Here is a 21,507-nt window from a genome sequence, read left to right as displayed (position 1 = left end):
CCTACAAATGAAGCCATATCATCTAATGTGAAGTTCTTATCGGTTCCTCACACCCAGTGGTTGGTGAGGTGAAAAATGGTTGTCAAAGATCATTGTGAAGTGCATGAGGCTTGCTGTGTAAATGGCATGCCTCTCAGGAAAACACAAGGGGGAAAAAAAGGCTTTACTTGGTGATGACAGAAACAGAAAGGGTTTGGTACAGCCTCATCTGCAGAGATATCTGTAACTACAGAAATATTCTCAGCTTCTAAATGGTTAGTCTTTGGCCAAGGCTACCCAAGGGTTGGCATGGGTGTCAGGGAGACCCAAAACAGTCACGTTTCTCACCTGCCCTTGCCACTGTCATAGTTATCCGTTGTCCGGTCCTACCCTCCCCTTCTCTCCTCTCCTCTCTCCTCCTCTCCTGTCCCCTTCCTTTCTCTCCCCTCCCCTCTTTTCTCTCCTCTCCTCTCCTCTCCTCTCCTCTCCTCTCCTCTCCTCTCCTCTCCTCTCCTCTCCTCTCCTCTCCTATCTTCTCCACTCCTGTCCCCTCCCCTCCCCTCTCCCCCCTCCTCCACACTCCTCTCCTTCCCATTTCCTATTCTCTTCCTTCCTCTGCTTTTCTTTTCACTGTTGTCCAGGGCTTGAGGTGTCATTCTCATTATGCCCTCCTGTCTTTGTGCCATCTTTCCTGTCGATTCTGCTCAACCCCATGCCCTCTCCCGTGAGCTGCTCTTTAGCCTTTGCCACTTCCCTGATCCTGTAGCAATTGCCATCTTGGTTCTCAGCAAGGTTGTGCAGCACAGCCAGGATGCACATTTTGTACTTCACTATCTTGTTATACACAGGGATTTCTGGATTTAGAATTGTCCTCTTGACTAAAGTCTAAGACCCTTGGGAAGAGGAGCCATGGTGTGGGTTTCTTTCGGCTGGTCCCTGAGTGTGCATGTGTGTTGCTTCACAACTCCAAACTGAATTTTTTTTTCAGATAGAAAGAGTGATGGGGGAGGGAAAGATGCTACAGCACTGAAGACAAAGCACTATCCAGGTGAGCTAGTTTTCTGGCCCTGTATGTCTGCACTTGATCCATCAGCATGAATTTCCAGAAATGTGCTAACTGAAATATTTATTCCTTCTTCTTATTTTCCCATATCCGACTGTCCTCTCCTCCCCTTTAATCCACTGCACCTCCCCTTCCTTCTCTGTGACCTGAGAGCCCCAGGCCAAGGGCACTGGCAGCATTATGTGAACACACTGAGCACAGTCCAGGTTTAGGAGATTTCTGATGCCTGTTCTCCTGGGAGCTGGGGGTCATGTTTGAGAGGACAGCATGAGTATCTCACTGGGTAGGAATGGAGTCCCAGCCAACCAGAATCCTTTGATTTGACAAGAGAGAGAAAGGGAGAGAAGCCAACCTTGGCACTCTAACAAGATGCCACACCAAAGGCTGTCATGGGAAGAACCTATATTGCATACCTATAAGTGCTGGCTGACTCATATGACATGCTTGATATTTCTACTGTGGAACATTCCTTTGGGGGAACATCTGGACAACTGAAACTTGTTTTGACGGCCCAGTGAAGGCGTAACTTTACATAAGCATTTTCACTATGCCCACAGGTCCTTCTTATGATCAATTCTCATCAGTGTGTCGGAAAGCAATTTCAGTAAGTACTTAGCTTAATCAATTTGTATCTTTACACCGACCTTTGGGACCTGTGTATGCTCCCATCATGCACTGAGCTTCACAGTTCTCATCTCTGCAGCAGCCGATTTTGCAATATTGGTACCTGGCTTTCACAGACATTCAGTGTAAGAACTCAGGGCTATGCCCCTGCCTCTCCAGTGTGTGCAAACACTAGCCAACATTTTCTCTGAGATTTGGGCAATGAAGAAGATGGTAGGGTAGTCTGGGATAATGGGATAATGAAAATAATCAGGAAAACTGAACATTTTTTTTATCAGCTTGTTTATACAATTATGTAAATGCTGCACATTTGAACATGGCTGATTTCTCAATTACTCATGGTTTGGAGCTCTTGAGAATTTGATTCAACCAAATGATCTCTTCCTTGGCCTCACACTATGAACAAGGTGTGGAGTTGGTGGAAGGGGAGATAGAGACACCACTGATAAGATCAGAGAACTACAACAGTTCAAAGCCAATGAGCAGAGACAAGAGGAAGAACAACAGCGGGGCTCTGAGGGTCAGAGCAGGAAGAGGACTCAGTGTGAATCCAAAGAGGGATGCAGAGGTCCACTGCCCAGGGTAGGTCCCTGTCCCCTCCCCCAGATTCTAGCACCACCTTGTGTGGTGGGAATGCTGCAACAGCCTTTCATTCACCTTCAAGTCATGATTCTACGGGAATCTGCTCAGGCTCCAGTTTAAATGGATTATAAGGCTTTTCCTCTCAAAACTCTGTAGGTGGATGTTCTGACCTGCCAGGGCCAGGAAGGGCAGATTTACTCACAGACGTGCCTGATCTGACCTCCTGCCTGTTGCTTTAGAATTCTCTCTTTCCTGTTAATTTCTACTAAAGTAACAACAATGGATGATCTTCTATAGGTCACAGGGGCACCACATTTGATTTCAACACCTATATCCACTCCATGGATATAGGAATTCTAGATTTCAACTCTCCCCCACCAAAGCTGATCCACTTACCTGATGTATCCCTTGACACATCCATTTTAGTAACTTCCACTCTACTCTGAAAACTGAAGAGATAGTTTTGCATGTTCATTTGTTTCATTTCTCCATCTTACACAATGGAGTTAAATCATTAGGTATCTTCTCTTTCAATCTGACTTACTTCACAAAGTATGATACCCACTTCTTGGAACTTTTATTATTTATATATTTGCCACAGGATTATTATTTCTAAGGCTTGGTGCCAGCACTATGAATCTACTGCTCCTAGAAGACATTTTTTTTCATTTTTTCATTCTATTTTATTTGAAGTGATAGAGAATATTGAGCGAGAAGGGGAAACAGAGAGGGAAGGAGACAGATATGTAGACAGACACCTGCAGATCTGCTTCACTACTTGTGAAGCATACCCTCCTTTGCATGGTGACATATGTGTTTAACCAAGTGTGCCGTCACCCCCTACCTCCACCCCCTTGGAACACATAGCTTCATTCTGGACAAAAAATGTGACAGCTGGCCTTTTCCTGCCAGAAATCAGATGCCAGTTTCAAGCTCAAGGTGAAGCTTCTTCTGGAAGGTTGTGAGAACAGTTCTGGTACATGAGTGCTCTGAAAGGAAGTATAAATCCAGGGGTAGTTCTTTAATGGCCATACCTACCCAAAGAGACAGCCATGATATTAGGAGCTTTAATACTTCATTCCAAGGACACCCAGTATCTGGTGTGTTTGGGGAAGAATGAAGAGTGAAGACAATGGGATCTTGTGTTGATGAGAATGATTTTTCCTTGACATTGGACCTATTATTAATTGCCTACTGTACACCCTTCTACACAACTTTGACTTCTTCTGAAATTTAGAGAAGAATTTGTCATGGAACACACTCATACCTGTATTGTTAGTACAAATTGTAGAAGGACTTCAATCAAAACAAGCCCAGAGAAGAGGAAGCTGGGAATCTCACAGTGAATATTCAGAAGAAGAAACTTGAGAAATACCTGCTTATGGGAAACCTACATTTCTCTCCTAACCAATGAAAAGTAGTCACAACTTCTCCCATCCTCTATCTGATGAACCTATGGGACAGTGGAGGGACCTCCCCTCTCCCTGCATCCCTCACCTATAAATACAGACATGCCTGAATCCTCACTGGGCTTGTCTCTAGTTGTCCTGAACTACAACTCTGTTATTCACAGCCAAAAGCTAGTGCTGTGAGCTTGCCTCGATTTACTTCCTTATTCAAATGTATGTTGTATTCCCCTTCTTGGTACTGAGCTCACCCCTAAGTATTACAAAAAGAACAGAACGTATCAACCAAGATGAGCCATTCATATTTCTGGTTGCTGTATGGTATTCTCAGCAAAGGTCAGGTCCTTACAATATTGCCACTGAATTAAATGATTATGTAGTAGTTGCTCAGGAAAGGTTTGCTTCCAGGGACTGAAAGTTCCCCCATAACTGGCATAAAGAGAGGTTTCTTGTGCATAAGCACATGGTAGTGGGCCTCCTGGCCCCAGGGACTTTCATTGAAAATGCAGGCTCATGGAGGTAGAACTGCATGCAGAACGTAGTCCATCAGAGGTGAGGGGCTGTATCCACACATATCCCCAGCTCTGGCAGAAAGCATAGGAGAAGGCGGTGCTTCCAATCCTGTCTGTGGTCCCGAGACTGGGAGCTCAGCTCCCCAAATATCACATTTATCTCAATTTGGCAAGAAGCTGAAAGCCTAGCTGGGGCCATTTAGATTCTAATGTTATTAAGGGCTCATCTAATCAGCTTTTAAAATAAGATGCTCTCAAATGGAGGGAGGAAGGCACAGAGGAGAAGCAGGCTGAGGCAGGAAGACAGAGCAGTGGCCTGAGCCTGAGCCACCCCTGACCAGAGGTGACCAGCTGGTCTCCCTGTGTAGTCACTTATGAGGCTGGGACACCAGTTCATGCAGGGAATAGCAGGTTGTAAGTGCCCAGGAAAGTATCACCATCCACTCAACCCAGACTCCTGTGAGACCACTTGGCCACATGTGCTCTGAGAAAGATACTGGCCAGCCTTGCATGCTCACAGGCAGCCCTTGAGTGTTTTTATGACCCGACTGGGGGGCGGGGTAGGGGAGAAGCTCTGCAGCTCACACACCCACTGAACCCACTTCATCCACAAGGCAGTTTAGAGATCACACAGACAATTTTTAATTGGACAAGTTTCTTCACATGTTGGGGGCAGAGGTTCATTCCTTCATTGCAAGCAGTTTGTCAGATATTCTCTTAGCCACACAAGCACTTTCTCTGAGCAGAGACTTAGTAAATACGAATGTGTTCTCCATCATCACACTGGTTGTGATATTTCCATGACTTCCCCACCCCCACACCCCACTGTCCAGCTGTTGGTCTAGAAGGTCCAGACTCACACATTTGCTCTCAAGTGAGAATGGCTGATCACCATTGAGTGGGTGCTAGCTCTTGGGAAACATTCTGTCAAAGGACTCTGGACTACTATGAAGTCAGACCTCCCCAAGTGTCTGACAGTAGTGTGGGTTGGTTTAAACGTGGGCTTCAGAGAGCACTAATCCTATCTATTGAGTCAGTGTGATAGATATTCATGCCGGATGAATCTGCAGAAGGAAATGAGTTTTTCCCAAACCAACTTCAGCAAACATATAAGCAAATAGAGAGAAGGCTGTCAGATATATTTCACTGTTTTGTACAATGAAAGGGGGCCACGCCTACTTGAAAAGTTCCCAATTGAGCAGATCTAGCCTGAATGCCAGGAAAAGTTATTAAGCAAGCGAAATATTCACTGTACCTGTCAACTCCAGGCATCCTGAGAGCTTTCTCCTGTGGACCATTTTTTAGAGGTTATTATTTCAACCTAAAAATTCTTTCAACAAATATATGTAGTATGTAAAAAGAATTACAAAACCTTTTAAATTAAAAGAAAGGAAATGACAGGTTTTCCTCTAGCCACATAAATAGTTATGAGTAGAGATAAAGAGATGGATATTTTTTCATAATACTTTATTAGAGGTTTTGGAACTTGGGAAATGTTAGCATCGGGCTGGTGAATAATTTAGCACTGATTCATGGAGGCCTGGTGCAGGCGTGGCTGGGCTGGGAGTCAAGTCAAACCTCTTGGAAGGACCGGGAGCAATAACACACTTTTACGATCTAATGCATTTCAGAAATATTTTATGAGAAGCCTAACCTTGATGCTTGGTTTCTCCTGAACTTTTCCCCCCAAACCAGTATGAGCTCTACGGCAGCTAAGGCTCTTGACTACCCCATTCAGGGAGATAGTCCCCAGACTATCACTAAGGAGACAAATAGTCTCTCTTGGCTGGGAATACAGTCCCTAGTGAAAGTTCTCCCCACCCCCCCTACATACACCTTGGCAATGACAGGTGGGAAAAGGTACCTTTAGTGACGTTGTCCTTGTTGTTTTCTATCTCCTGCAAGTCCTTCAGTCTTAGTGCCAAGAGAGACCTAGACTCTGTGCAGTCAGCTGTTAGGACCACCTGAGGCGAGAACAAAAGAAGAAAGAGATAGGTTGATGATTTCAATGGCTGGGGATATGGCACAGTGGTAGACTGTATGACTTGCATGCATGCATGTGTCCCAACTTCAGTTTCAGACACTGAATATCCTCAGTGAGGCTTTGATTCTCTAACTCATTCCCATTCTCTATCGTTCCTGTTAATAAATAAAAGGCGAGGTGGTTGCACACCTGGTAGAACATACATGTCACAGTGCACAAGAACCAGGGTTCAAGCACCAGGTCACCACTTGCAGGGGGAACTTTCATGAGTGATGAAGCAGTGCTTCAAGGTGTTGCTCTCTCCCTCTCTATCTTCTCCTTCCCTCTAAGTGTCTGTCTGTCTCTACCCAAAAACAGAAAGAAAGAAAGAAAGAAAGGAAGGAAGGGAGGGAAAGAAGAAAGGAAGGAAGATAAACATTAGAAATATGTTTGTGGTTTCAAACTAATAAACGTGGATTTCCTTTTCACATATCACATCTCTTTTTTAAAATTCCTGGAGAGATATCACATGACATTCAAAAGCCAAAAAAAAAAATTTAAAGTAACTTTTCTGCTCCAGATTGTTTTATTTATTTCATTAATTTTTCTTACATTTATCCTCATAGTTTTTCAGTAAAGTGGCAGGTTTTAAGTTTAGAGTTCTACAGAGTGATATTAAATCCAAAAGAAACACATTTATTGGGGGTCGGGCGGTGGCGCAGTGGGTTAAGTGCATGTGGCGCAAAGCGCAGGAACCGGCGTAAGGATCCCGGTTTGAGCCCCCGGCTCCCCACCTGCAGGGGAGTCGCTTCACGGGCGGTGAAGCAGGTCTGCAGGTGTCTATCTTTCTCTCCTCCTCTCTGTCTTCCCCTCCTCTCTCCATTTCTCTCTGTCCTATCCAACAAGGGCAATAATAATAACCACAACGAAGCTACAACAAGGGCAACAAAAGGGGGAAAAAATGGCCTCCAAGAGCGGTGGATTCATGGTGCAGGCACCGAGCCCAGCAATAACCCTGGAGGAAAAAAAAAAAAACCACATTTATTCATTAAAATATATATTTTTTATTTTTTTATTTTTAATATTTTATATATTTATTCCCTTTTGTTGCCCTTGTTGTTTTATTGTTGTAGTTATTATTGTTGTTGTCGTCATCGTTGTTGGATAGGACAGAGAGGAATGGAGAGAGGAGGGGAAGACAGAGAGGGGGAGAGAAAGACAGACACCTGCAGACCTGCTTCACCGCCTGTGAAGCAACTCCCCTGCAGGTGGGGAGCCGGGGTTCAAACCGGGATCCTTATGCTGGTCCTTGTGCTTTGTGCCACCTGCGCTTAACCCGCAGCGCTACAGCCCGACTCCCCATTTTATTTATTTTTAATGAGAGAGATATAGAGAGAAAGAAAGAAAGAAAGAAAGAAGGAAGGAAGGAAAGAAAGAAAGAAAGAAAGAAAGAGAGAAAGATGATGAAGAGTCATGTGGTAGTGCAGCGCACATGGCACCAAATGTAAGGACCAACGTAAGGATCCTAGTTTGAGCCCCCAGTGCTCCACCTGCAGGGGAGTCACTTCACAAGTGGTGAAGCAGGTCTGCAGGTATCTATCTTTCTCGCCCCCTCTCTGTCTTCCCCTCCTCTCTCCATTTCTCTCTGTCCTATCTAACAATGATGACATTAATAACAACAATAATAATACCTACAGCAACAAGAAAAAACAAGGGCAACAAAAGGGAAAATAAATAAATAAATAAATAAATATTAAAAATATATTCTATAAAAAAGAAAGATTATGGATAATAAATAGGTAGATAGATATATACATAAAACAGAATAGTGCTCAGCTCTGGTTTATGATGTTGCTGGAGACTGAGCATAGGACCTCAGAGACTTAGGCATCAAAGTGTTTTGCATAACCATTATGCTATCTCCCTAATGCAGAACACAATTATTCTAAGACCTTTGATGATGACTGAAGTGGCCTGACCAGGCCAGTGTTATCACTTCCTCCAGAAAGCCCTAGTCTTCCCCAAGTCTGAGTTCCTCTGACACTCTAATATCTTTGGCACTCAATGCACCCTGAAGTCATTATGGTCACCCCTTATAGTCATCTTGCATCCTTTTAATTCACCCCCTCCCCAATGTTAGCTCTGGTCCCACCACAAAAATAGCCCCTAAATGTCTGCTCAATTTCCAGGGAGTAGGAGAATGCAGAAGCAGGGCTCATTGTTCAGGATAGAGACTCCACCCAGGGAAGAATGGTGCTCACCTAAATAAACTATAACTCAGTCTCTTTGAGCAGAGAGCTCTATGCAGAACCTGGACCCAGCTTCGCCTCCCCAATTCCAGACATCCCACAAACAGTCCAGAGCATGAGAACCATCCCTTCCCATCTGTGCCTCACAAATCCATCTGCACCTTCTTCAAAGGGACACTGGCCCTCAAGATCTCATCTAGAGACACGAAAAGAGTGTATGTTTGTAGCAGCAGGAAGGAGAAAGCCTTTGGCCAAGGTGTAGGCTTGCCCATCTGGCTTGGTTCTGAGTAGGTTAGCCTTGCCTGGAGAACTTCAGGGAACCCTGGGACTGGAACAGGCAGAAAGCTTACTCTGACTTAGGAGGGAAGATCGATTTTCTTTCTGCTGAGTGTTCCACTCTGTCATGGGGGCATGTGAGTGGGATGGGAAGGAATCTGAGGCTGCAGCCAGCAGAAGATGGCACAGAGGGGAGGGAGTGTGGAAGTACAGTAAATGCCAGGTATTTTCCTCTTCCTATTCTAGTCTGGTTGTTCCCAAAAGAACTACAGACCCTTTGGACAGCAGCCGCCCCAAATTCACAGCCTACTTTACTGCCAGCTAGCTCTGATATTAGAAACTCTCCAGTGGAACTAGAACTCTCTCTCCTTTCTGTTTTCACCTATTGGTCCTTTCATTATTCCTGCTGTGAGGTGATGACCTCACTCTTAGAAAGTGGCTCCCATCTCTCTAGAGCTAAGTAAGTCAAAAGTCATCAAAGGAGTTGGCAAAATCCTCTTCAGTTTAGCTCATTAGACATGGAGTTCTTCAATGTGCTATTTTATTATTAGCTCTTTCTCCAATAAGACATAGGCCAGGCCATTCATTCATTCATTCAACTACTGTGTCTTTATTTTGCATTGTAAATGTCTTTCTTTGACAACTTTGAAGTCACAAAAGTGAAAGGTGCTCCTTGTAGTATAAAGAGTACATGTAAAGACAGAAAATTCTAGCCATTTCTCCATCTCATCCCCTCAAGGTTATTATTTTAGTAGACTAGGTAGATCTTCCCATGTGGCCCTAGGTCAAATTCTCAGGACGGGACTCAAGGCAGGACTTGCACCCTGAAAGCATACAGAGACAGACTCAAGGGTATAGGAAGGAGCACTGGCTGGTGGAGGCTCTGGAGCTGGTCCATACTGGGAAGAGCCCCAGGCCTTGGGCCCCATCAGTTTTCAGTCATGGCTGCCCTCACTCCCACATCACACCCAGCTGCTGAGGGTGAATTCTTAGGGGTCTCCCAGCCCAACAATAGCCACCTTCCCTTGTTTCATTTAAACCTAATTATGTTGTAGACACAAATACAGCACTGTTAACTGAGATACTCTGCCGCTTGTTTTGCCTTAATTTAAGAACATTGTTATTTATTTCTGCAAATGTACAAGTACTTTAACCAAAAAAGATTATGGTCTACATGGATCCTTTTAGAGTGCATGACCCCTTTTCCTTCTCGCTATTGCTGGCTCCTCCCCACCTTCTTCCTCCAGGCACCCAGTGATGTGATATCAGTGTGGGGTGTGGACTTCTGTGCTCCTTTCACCTCATCTCATGACAGATCTATCATATGAAAAGGTGCACTCTTCGGTTTTCAGGTCACAGACTGCAGTCATTTATCAGGAACTTCTGAGTGCCTGGACCAGTGCCAGGGACAGTGGTGCAAGCAGAAAATACAGTCTCTGCCTCCCAAGGAGCTCCCCCCATGGTGGAGAGAGAACGGGGCCTGGAAGTTACATGGGCCCCTGTGCTGAACATGGACCCCAGATCATATCAATGAGGTTTACAGTTTACAGTACTTTTCCCATATTTGGGAGCTACTCTCTTCTCTGATCCAGCTTTCTAGTCCTTTTTCCAACTGTGACACCATCCCCCCAGACAATAGTTTAGGTCACCTGCATATTAGATGTCAGGCACAGGCAAAAACTAGTTGAGTCATGGGTCCCTTGGAATATACCTAGAATAGACCTACTAGCTTTTTCCAAAATGGAGACCACAAATCTCCATCTGCAATATTCTTGCCTTGAGGTTCATGATAAGTCAACAATTTTCTCTGCTTTCTATCTTAACTCTTTTTCAGCCACCAGCTTCCAGATGCTACCATAATGCCAAACAGACTTCCAAGGGCAGATGACCCCCACCCCACGTGTCTTAGAGCCCCACTTCCCCTGATACCAGCCCCACTAAGGAAAGAGAGAGACAGGCTGGGAGTGTGAATCGACCTGCCAATGCCCATGCTCAGCAGGGAAGCAATTACAGAAGCCAGACCTTCCACCTTCTGCACCCCATAATGATCCTGGGTCCATACTCCCATAGGGATAAAGAATAGGAAATCTATCAGAAGAGGGAATGGGATATGGAGTTCTGGTGGTGAGAATTGTGTAGAACTGTACCCCTCTTATCTTATGGTCTTGCCGGTATTTCCATTTTGTAAATAAAAGCTTTAAAAATGGGTTTTAAACAGTAGGATGACCAAGTCACCACATGAATTAGAATGGGTCTGAGCTTGTCTTCCCCACACTGCCCACACCTGCTCTGTTCCAGTGACACTCACAAAGTGCCTCACATGTTGACCCCGCAATATAATCCAAATTGCCTCACTAATAGATTCATTGGATTTGACTAACAAGCCATACAGCCCTGTAGAGATCACACAAAGACCTTATCTTGGAGCAGATTTTCACATCACTGGCCATAAAGCAAAGGATTATTACTGTAACCAAGACTGACATTGGTGTTTCACAAAGTAGGCAAGTTCCTGCAGTAACAAGGCCCAGAGGCAGCAGCGTGAGTAGAGATTAAGGTCATGGTGGGCTGCTGCTCCAGTCCTTGCATCTGCAGGTTTCCAGGGGGAGGGGGGCAGGGGAGGAAAAACATGGGGCACACTTAGAGTCAGAGCTGGGTGACCTGGACCCCAGACTCAGCATGCTGATATGCTTGTTCTGTCCACTCTACAGCCTGCTCACATGGCTTCTCCTGCTACCCAACATAAATTTCATCTCCATCTTCCAAAACAGTATTAATTTTTTCCCTCCTCCTTCTGTCCTCAAAGGGTCTCTCTATACCACTCCCCTTGAATGTGTGGATAAATGACTCTGACTCAGTCAGCTTTCCTGCCTGCTCATGCCCTTAGCCTCAGTTTACAGATACAGAGGGAGCTCAGCCTTGGCAATTTTGGTCTCCTTCCCCCTGAGGAAGATTTGCTGAGACTTAATAAAAGTCAGAATGTCAGAGAGGCATTGCAGTTCTTTCATCTCTTAATTAGCAATTAATTAAGCAGAAGTGGTGATGTCTGTAATGCCTGACAGGCAGGCTCAATAATTATCTTTTATCATTATTACTCATGGAAAATATGGTCAGGGTGGTTCCAGTTTTCCCAGACACTCAGGTGTGATTGAGGGACTCCGTCGAAAGTCAGAATGTGCAGACTGCCCTTTCTCCTGGTGGTACTGAGGATGCCTTGACATTTTAAAGTGTGGGATGACCACTCTCTTGGGCTGTGGTCTCTACCTGAGAAAGCAGTGTGTGTCCACACACAGAGACAGGACTCCTCTAGGAGAAAGTGCAGCCCCACTTTGGTCACTATGTCAGGGTGTTTTGCATTGGTGCAGAGGTTATACAGGACATGGCTGCTGCTCTGAGGCCTGAACTGGAAAAGAGAAGAGAGGTGCCTGCCTATGCTGCTCTGATGGTGTTGAACCGGGGATCCTGAAAGCTCCAATTTGGAGCTTCAGCAAGACTGGAACTGGGTGACAGAGACTCACAAGCTCACACTCACAGAGAACAGGTGACCACTGGGAGCCCTGATGAGACCTCTGGATCCCCTGGAAACAGAACGCTGGTCTCCTTTGTAATGTGCTATGTACAGAGAAGAAATAAGAACCCAAACCATCAGTCTCTGCAGCTCACTTGTGAGAAGTCAGCATATGGCAGACATCCTTTAAGCCCCCCATCCCCACCCCATGCAGAGCCATCTGGTGAGGCATCATCAGGGTGACACCACAGTCTCTATGTGCACATGTGCAGAAGAGCTTGTGGATGGAGCTCACCCTATCCCTGCAGATGTGGTAAAACTTAGTCTGCCCAGGAGTGCCCAGATCTGAGCTGAAGCCCTGACAGCCATGGAATCTGGTCACTTGGTATTGCTCATCAGGTTGGTGATTTCTACAAAGTTCCCCCCTTCAATTTCACTCTAACATACTTCTCCAGATGGGATTAGCTCCTATTAGTGGAGCTGGAAGACTTCAGCTTGTCCTCAGAACCTGGGTAGTGGAAACCAGCTCTGTTTCTTCTCAGGTGACTTGACTACTGGTATAGGCCAGGGGCCCCATCCTACCACAAAGCTCCATATAGCTCAGGCCTGTATCTTGCAGTTATGAGTCCCCATCCCAATGGGCATCCCTGGAACCCACAGCTCTGTGAGTGGCTGTAATGTGACTATCTCAGGGGAAGCTTATTCTACCTTTGGAGAACACGTTCTCAGGAAGCTCTTGTCTAGGAAGTCAAACCCCCCTCGCCAAAGCCAGCAAACCACCCTGCATAGAAAGCTTTAAATCACCTTTCTCTTTCTTTTCACCTTAATCTGCAGTCCTTAACTATTTCACTGTGTTTTTATTTGGCCTTAGTAATAAGAAAATAAATCTTCTTTTTAAAATGCAAAAAGTCTGGTTGTAACTTATCTTATCAAGTCTTATAACAACTGTTCTTAGCCTGGGGCCCCCAGAAAGTCCATGAATGTAAATGGAGTGAAAAAAATGATGTCATTATTTTCACCAACCTTGAACAGAAATTTAGCCATGCTTTCCATTTGGAATGGAGGCAACAAGTCACAGAGGCATTAGCAGTGGCCGTAATTTTGTCATCGATAGAAATCCCAGATATCTCATTATAGCTGTTGTAGATATATTGAAATATTGTTTAAGCTTATTGCTACTTCAAAATTACGATGCTTATTAGGGCTACCAGCAGACTCTGTTATTTACTGTCTTAATAAGTAGGGACATATATTACTAGACTAAAAAAATTTTTTTAGTGTTTTGATAACTGCATTTCAATAAAAATGCAGTTTCCCCAGTAATCCTTTATTTTTTTTATCTTATGCATTTAGACATTACTTTCAGAAAGGATTCACACAATTCACCAGGGTGCCAAAGGAGTCTGTAACAGAAATAGAAGTTCTGGGGAGTCGGGCGGTAGTGCAGCAGGTTAAGCACACGTGGTGCAAAGCGCAAGGACCAGCGTAAGGATCCTGGTTCAAGCCTCCGGCTTCCCCACCTGAGGGGAATCCCTTCACAGGCAGTGAAGCAGATCTGCAGGTATCTATCTTTCTCTTCCCCTCTCTGTCTTCCCCTCCTCTCTCCATTTCTCTCTGTCCCATCCAACAATGATGACATCAATAAAAACAACAATAATAACTACAACAACAATAAAAAGACAACAAGGGCAACAGAAGGGAAAATAAATTTTAAAAATTTTTTAAAAGAAAGAAATAGAAGCTTTGGTTTGGGGGGGACAAAGGGTAGGGGTGAGGGGGAGAAACTGGTGTGTTGCCCCTGTGAAGGGCTTCATCCTTGCTGAAACCTCCCTAAAAACTTACTGATTTCCTCTCTGGAATATGGCATAGAGATTATTTTTTTTAAAAAATGGGGCCAGGTGGTGGCGCACCTGGTAGAGAGCACATGTTATAGTGAGCAAGGACCCAGGTTCGAGCCCCCAGTCCCCACCTGCAGGGGGAAAGCTTCACAAGTGGTGAAGCTGTGCTGCAGGTGTGTCTCTGTCTCTCTCCCTCTCTATCATTCCCTTCCCTCTCAATTTCTGACTGTCTCTATACAACAAATAAAGATTAAAAAATAAAACACTTAAAAAAACAAAAATGGAAATTCCATCTGATCTTGCAATCCCACTCTTGAGCATTTACCCAAATAACATGAAAACAGTAATTCAGAAGGAGAGCTGCAGCCCTGTGCTCCCAGCAGCACAATTCACAGCAGCCAGAACGTGCCATCAACCAGAATGTCTCCAAATCCCACATTCCTACCATGGGATTCCTACCTTTTAGTTTCTATTTGCCCTTCTCAGAAACATCTGAGTTTTGAAACAAAGCCCATGTCACTCGCATTCTAGTGTGAATAAGACCCATCATCCATTGGTTTGGAACACTGTAGAGAACGTTAAGAGAAAGGCCAATGGGTAGAGCATTTAAAGCAGGAAAAGGAAAAGGAGGAGGAGGAGAAGCTGATGATAACAAATCAACTTTCTGTGCAAAGGAGGCACCAGCTGGTAGATCAGTCTCAAACATAGATTGGGAGGGATCAGGGATTGTTCCTGGTCTTCCCCCCCCCCCCTTTATTGGAGGATTAGTGGTTTATAGTTGACAGTAAAATACAGTAGTTTGTACATGCCAATTTTTATTCTAACAAGCTTCCCAGGTGATTCAGAATCATATAAAAGCTGGAAAGCCACTACTTTTTGTTGTTGTCATTTTTTAAATTTTTTTTATTTATAAAAAGGAAACATTGACAAAACCATGGGGTAAGAGAGATACAACTTCGCACAATTCCCACCACCAGAACTCCATATCCCATCCCCTCCCCTGATAGCTTTCCTATTCTTGAACCCTCTGGGAGTATGGACCCAAGGTCATTGTGGGATGCAGAAGGTGGAAGGTCTGGCTTCTGTAATTGCTTCCCCGCTGAACATGGGCGTTGACTGGTTGATCCATACTCCCAGTCTGTCTCTCTCTTTCCCTAGTGGGGCAGGTCTCTGGGGAAGCAGAGCTCCAGGACACATTGGTGGGGTTGTCTGTCCTGGTCTCTTGTTGTTTTTCTAGTCAGACCACATCTTTGCCATGGCAATCCCCTCATCATCCACTCCTTCTTGATGAGACACTGACAAGATCCAGCTGATAACAGAGGTTCCACATAACTACCCTGCATTCAGACACTGGGGAGTTCTGTCTCAGTCGGGCTGCTATAAGATCTTGAGTAATTTGACATTCCTTTCCCACTCAATAGCACCCCCACACACACATACACACCTGAGTCCAGGATCCCCCCTACCCAGGTAGCACAGGACACATACTAGATGAAATGAGTCTGGACAGAAACTTTTGAGAATAAATCAGCCTTTGAGTTTGAGTCAGATCTTTCAGCTATGGGTGCCAGGCCCCCAGGTGGATCAGATGTTGAACTGGGGGATAGCAAGGAAAAAGGTAGCTCAGGTAATTTTTTCTCACAGGTCAGGATCACTGTCAGATCACACAGAACATGCCAGTGGCCTCATAGTTTCTGGGAGCTCTGGAAAGAGCTAAACTCCCAGTCCCTTCTCCTGGGGTGGCTGCTCCAGCCCGTCAATAGCCACCCTTGTACAGCGAGGTTCTTAGTATATGTAGGCAGCAAAGAGGGACCCCAAAACAAAATTAAAGTAGGCCAGTGGACATTGATGATGATGCTAAGGTTACCTGAGGACTATTGGAAAAAAAAAAAAAGCAAGACTAATATATATATCGTAACATAGAATAGTGGTGGTCATAAGTCAAGATAAGAAAAAGCTGTAGCTTCTCTTGGGTAAAAATCTCTCTCTTTTTTCTTCTTTTCATTTCAAATTGGTTTACTTATTTTTTTATTGGTTGGGTTTTTTGAAGCCTTTAGGAAAAACAAAACTAAGAGCAAGGATCACAGTCCATGTCCCACAGAGTCAAAGCAGCACTCCACCCCCTGGCCTTCTGTTCTGGGTCACTGGCTCTGTCCCCACTCTCACTCCCCATCCCCAAGTCTCTGTAGCTGCTCCTCTCTCAGACCTCCAGCTCTGTGGCCTGCTTCACTACTTCCCTGCAACCCAATGGACTTCCTGCCTCCACACTCACTCGACCTCATTCCCATTCTCCATTCTACTCTCTTCAGGGTCTTTTCTAGATAAATCCTTTCAGGTTCTTTCCCTTCTTAAATTTCAGGTGTGCCCAAGGCCGCTGAACAATTGCATCCCACTCACCTCCCCAGCCTCAGCCCCTGCCCCTCTTGGCCTCTTTTCTGTACTCTCAACAGCTCCCTAGACAACTAGTTCCCCAGTTCCATGCTCTCAGCCTCTGAACCTTTGAATTCCCTGTTCCTTCTGCGCAGAACTCCTGCCTGTATTGCATCTTTTCTCAAGGCTTCTCCTCCAGAAAGCCTTCTTGATGCTCCAGGGATGCCTTAGATGCTGCTGCCCCACCCCATACATTCTCCTAATTTCTTTTTTAATTTGTGTAACTGTCAGACATTACACCCCTCTGCACCTGACCTTGAGCTTGGGCCCTCAGAAAAGGATCTCTTAGCATCAAGCCATGGAGGGCCCCCAAACTTCCAGCTTGGGGAGCTCAGCTTACTGAGTAAAAAGGAGATAAATATAACAGGGAACACTGAGTGTGTGCTGGAAAGTGTGTGCCGGGGGAAAACAAACAAGTGATTAAGTAACGACAGGCAAGTATTTCACTAAGAGTCCTACCCAAATAAAATAACAGGAAATGTGCCTTTCAGTACTGATTAACTGCAGCTGAGAATTAAAGATCATCTGTAACAAATCATTACAGTCAACTGATTAAAAATGAATGAGTTTGCACAGAAAACCATTATTGAATTCTGGACTGGAAAAAGTAGAATTACAGCATTTTCACGTGAGGCTCCCAGTGTGTTTGTGTGTGTATGTGTGTGTTTGCATGGAGCTGGTGTACCATTCACACCAAAGGGCACCCAACCTCAGAAAGAGCAGGAATCTGAGCTGGAGCTCAGAAAGGGGTTTAGGGAAGGTGTAAGGACCCCCATTATCCTGGCTGGTGAGGAAAACTGGAGGCCTGGAGTCCAAAGCCAGGAATTTGGTTGGCTGGAAAGGCAGCTGGAAGAGAGGAAGGCTTGGAATCCTAGTGGCTAGGTTCAGGGGTTTCAGAGGGAACACCTTGAAAAGAAAGACATCACATTACCATCCAACAGATGGAAGAGACTGTGTCCCTGAGCCAAAAAGTAAAACCAACAGGTGAGAAAATGGGGCCACTGTGTTCACAACACACAGATTCAACAGCACCATCTGTGCTTTCTTCCTTCCGCCTACAAATATTCTCCCAGTGTCTAATGTGTACATGCTGGGGTAGCGTCTAGGCAATCTCAACGATGGCAGTAACCCAACCCATGTCTGGGGAACCCCTCAACTGTGCAAAGTGAATGACATGGGGGTGATCTGGCATGAGAGGTATGTTCCACAGGAGGCTGTGGTTGCTGGCTGTGGAGCAGGAATGGAGACAGAATAGGGTGGAGAAAGCTTAGGGAAGAGGTTAGAACTAGAAGGGCTAATATGTATACAAAGAAAGCCTTGGCCAGAGGGAATGGAGTGAGAAAATACACAGGCGCATTTTGACCTGACTGAGTGATGTCCAGGACAGAGGGAAAAGAAGATGCCAGAGTCATTCAGAGCCAGAGTATTAGTTCTCAGGCTCTGAGAGACTGAAATTTCTTAAGCAGAGAGGATCAGGATTTGGAAGGTGAGGAAAGAAAAAAAAAAAACACCTTTTAATGCAATGCGGGGGTAGATTCTAGTGACAAAAGCAGGCAGATCTGTTGGAGGATAGTTGATCTCCAAACTTCAAGCTCAGGATGGTAAGAATCCAAACTAAAGGTGAAGGCAGAGTAAACAGAGAGTGTGGTGAGGGTAGAAATTTAGCTTAAGGGGAAAATGGGCCACTGTCAGTTCCTGGGGTGAAATGGAAGGACTATTGAAGCCCTCCTAGGTTTCTGATTTAGACACATTGGCAACATTCTCATAATCCATGAGGGAAAAAATGAGAAAGTGAGAAAAGCGGGCATTTTGCTCAGGTTAAATTCAAGGGACAGCTAAGTACAATGAGTGAAGGTCTGCGCTAGGAATTTGCAAGTTCTCACATGCCTGAGGCTCCAAAGGCTCCAGGTTCAATCCCCTGCCTTATTCCAATCCAAAGAAATGCTCTGGTCTATCTTTTTCTGTTTTCCTCTCTTTTATAAAAATAAAAATAAAGGCAGAGATAGATAACATAATGGTTATGCAAATAGACTCTCAGGCCTGAGGCTCTGAGGTCCCAGGTTCTATCCACCACACCATCATAAGCCAGGACTGAATAGTGTTCTAGGAAAAATAAATAAATAAATAAATATTAAAATAAAAAATTATCTCTGGGGCCAGGTGGTGGTATACCTGATGGAGAAGAATACACATTACAGTACACCAGGACCAGGGTTCAACCCCCAATCCCCACCTGAAAGGGTGAAGCTTCACAAGCAATGACAAAGTGCTACAGATCTCTTTATTTCTTTTTTTAAATATTTATTTATTTATTCCCTTTTGTTGCCCTTTTTATTGTTGTAGTTGTTATTGTTGTTATTGATGTTGTTGGATATGACAGAGAGAAATCTAGAGAGGAGGGGAAGACAGAGAGGAGTAGAGAAAGACAGACACCTGCAGACCTGCTTCACCACTTGTGAAGCAACTCCCTTGGAGGTGGGGAGCTGGGGGCTTGAACCAGGATCCTTACACCAGCCCTTGCACTTTGTACCACGTGCGCTTAACCCACCACGCTACCACCCAACTCCCAGATCTCTTTATTTCTATCTCCCCCTTCCCTTACAACTTCCATCTCCATAAAATAAAAATAAATGATCTCTGTATGAAAGCACTGAACATACACAAATTTTTCTTAAGAAAATCGGAAAAGTGAAGAATCTACTATGAGGTTAAGTCTGTAATTGGAGTGAAGGGCCTGTACAGGATGATGTATGGAGGAAGTAGGGATCAGGAAGCTCTGGGTATGATTAATATTTGGGAATGGGAGAACATAACCCTGGAAATAGGTCAAGGAAGAAGTCCTTGGAAAGGCACACAGAGAACCAGCACGGTAGAGTGCATGATCATTCATTACTCATCTCCTTTCCTGGATGGCCACTGAAGGTCCCTGCTCATTCCAGATGGAAAGAGGGACAGGCTGGAGTTAGTTATCTGATTCACTTTGGCCAAGGTGGTGTATGTGCACCTGACCTGGATTCCTGAGTAAAGACCGGGAGGAGAGGAGATCTAGCCTTCCCTCAGCTGTGAGAAAAAGGAAAACCTTTGTTGTTGTAAACTATGGGGATTTGGGGATTACTACTTTAGCCCAACACCACAAAAGCTGTTACAGCAAAAAAGATCAGCATTTCAGTGATGAAGGAAACATTTCAAGAGAAAAGGACTTTGGTCAATAGGTCACAAGAGCTAGGGTGGCAATTAGATGTAGCAATTGGGAGGTGACTGGTGCTGGCGGTGAGGACACTTTGTGCAGTATTGCAGAGCTGGAGCCAGACTGCTGAGGAGAGCAGCATGAATGGGGGTGAGGAGGTGGAGAGCAGAAGTGCAGATTTCTCAGTTAGCCATTCTGAGTGAAACTGGGGAAAGAGAGGGAGGAGCAGCTTAATGTGTAAGTCGAGTAGGAAGGAAGTTTTATTTGGGAGTGGAGAGGTTTGGAACTATTTAAAAATTGAGGAGGAAGATTTGGTGGAAATAGAGAAATTAATGCTCAAAGTCTTGAGGGCTAGGCCAGAAAACATTTGCACCTGTAACCTCCTCATAATGGTAAAAATGATCACTGCTGGAGGGAAGGGGTGGGGGTTGTGAGGAATGAGTCAGTTTGGTAGTCAGTTTGCAACTTTGGTGGATTTTAGGAATTTAGAAATTTAGAAATTAGAATTTAGAAATTTAGAAATTTTAGGAATGAGTCAGTTTGCAACTTTGGTGGAGGTACAATGGCCTTTCACACATAAAGGTGTGAAGCTGTACCCCTGAAATCTTACAGCACTGTAAATCAATGGTAAGTCAGTAATATGGGGCTCAACATAGCCCTTATCAGGGCTGGGGAGACAGCATAATGGCTATGCAAAAAGACTTCTATGCCTGAGTCTCTGAGGTCCCACGTTCAATCCCCATCACCACAATAAAACAAAACTAAGTAGTGCTCTGGTCTCTTTCTCTCTGCATTTCTCTTTCTTCTCTCCCTCTCTCATTAAAATAATTATTTTTTGATAGCACTTACATAGTGTTTACCAGGTGGCCAGCAGAGCATTGGCTGCTTTGCATGTAGTCATTTGATCTGAAAAAGCAACTCTAGGCTACAGGCATTATTGTAATCATCCCCAGCATACAGATATATAAACTGAGGCACTGAGAGTTCATTTAAATCCATCAGCTCATAGCTGGCAGAGACAGGATTCCAGTGGAAGCTGTCCATAAGATTCCAATGGTAGCTAACCCCTATGCCATGTGGCCTCTCGTGAAGGTGCAGAGAGAAGCTAAGCTCTAAGATCTGCCCTGGAAGATGTGCTGGAGAGTCCTTGCCTCTGGAAAGAGAGGGGGTGGCCAGGACAGGTAGGGGAATGAGTGCCCAAAGATGCTTCTGGAGAGAGGTGCTGGAAAGGCAGGTGCAGAGCCTTCTGTTCAGGGCATCACATTGCCTTCCTTAGTCCTCCAGGCCCTTCCAGCTTGACTGGGACTGGGAGGGAGAAAGGGCTAAAGAGGAGGGAGGAAGAGAGAAAGCAGTTAAAATGAGAATGGGAAGTTTTCTTCCATTATTTCCCCAGAGCCCCACCCTACTAGGGAAAGAGAGAGGCAGGCTGGGAGTATGGATTGACCAGTCAACACCCATGTTCAGCAGGGAAGCAGTTACATAAGCCAGACCTTCCACCTTCTGTATCCCACAATGACCTTGGGTCCATACTCCCAGAGGGATAAAGAATAAGAAAGCTATCAGGGGATGGGATGGGATGGGATACGGAGATCTGGTGGTAGGAATTGTGTGGAGTTATACCCCTCTTATCTTATGGTTTTTGTTAATGTCTCCTTTTTTTAAATAAAAAAATGAAAATGGGGGTGTAGGGGTGAGGGGAAGAGCCAGGCTGTAGAGCGCCTGGTTGAGTGCACGTTACAAAGTGTAAAACCCAGCTTTAAGCGCCCAGTCTGCAAGGAGAAAGCTCACAGTGAAGCAGTCTTACAGTTCTCTCTGTGTCTCTTTCCGTCTCTCCCCTACCCTCTCAATTTCTCTCATTCTCTACCCAATAAATAAATGAATAAAAGATAA

At 44.9% G+C, this 21,507-nt stretch overlaps 1 protein-coding gene across 1 annotated transcript in view; it reads right to left on the bottom strand.

Moving 5' to 3' along the window:
• TNR (tenascin R) overlaps nucleotides 1-21,507 on the bottom strand; it is a 285,470-nt gene that overhangs the window by 148,735 nt on the left and 115,228 nt on the right. The window contains exon 2 of the mRNA XM_007525207.3: nucleotides 6,031-6,130. The gene's annotated coding sequence lies outside the window, so the exon portion shown is untranslated. The remainder of the gene's footprint in view (nucleotides 1-6,030; nucleotides 6,131-21,507) is intronic.

Source organism: Erinaceus europaeus, chromosome 9 (genome assembly GCF_950295315.1).
Source record: "Erinaceus europaeus chromosome 9, mEriEur2.1, whole genome shotgun sequence".
NCBI lineage: Eukaryota > Metazoa > Chordata > Mammalia > Eulipotyphla > Erinaceidae > Erinaceus > Erinaceus europaeus.
The sequence above is the reverse complement of the archived record's forward strand: the minus strand, read 5'-3'. Positions and strand labels throughout refer to the sequence as shown.